The sequence below is a fragment of the Propithecus coquereli genome, unplaced genomic scaffold (assembly GCF_000956105.1).
Source record: "Propithecus coquereli isolate 6110/MARCELLA unplaced genomic scaffold, Pcoq_1.0 Scaffold176, whole genome shotgun sequence".
NCBI lineage: Eukaryota > Metazoa > Chordata > Mammalia > Primates > Indriidae > Propithecus > Propithecus coquereli.
This window is the reverse complement of record NW_012142301.1, coordinates 3,218,956-3,219,301: the sequence shown is the minus strand read 5'-3', so window position 1 is coordinate 3,219,301 and position 346 is coordinate 3,218,956. Positions and strand designations below refer to the sequence as shown.

General features: G+C 33.2%; 1 protein-coding gene across 1 annotated transcript in view; it reads left to right on the top strand.

Annotated features, from left to right (window-relative positions):
• BORA (bora, aurora kinase A activator) overlaps positions 1–346 on the top strand; it is a 34,708-nt gene that overhangs the window by 33,349 nt on the left and 1,013 nt on the right. The window lies entirely within an intron of this gene.

Here is a 346-nt window from a genome sequence, read left to right as displayed (position 1 = left end):
CTTATTTTAATCTGTTCCCTTTAATGTGTCCTTAAACAATTCCTGCTCTCCAATATAATCTGATATAATCGCATTTAAAAGTCGCTAGTTGTCTGGTTTTTTATTTTATAAGTCACAAAATATAAACATTTACAGTACCATCTCTACTCTTTCTTTGAGCTCTAATGTCTTATCTTGGGGAGACACTGGAGCTGAAGTTCAAGGATGATGATCACACTTCTTACCTGGTAATAAGAAAAACAACCATTTTCCCAGTCAGGTCAAATATCCTACTTCTTGCCTTTCTACCAATTCCCAAACATTATACATTTACAGCTGTTTGAGGAGGCTTTTTTTTTTTTTTTTT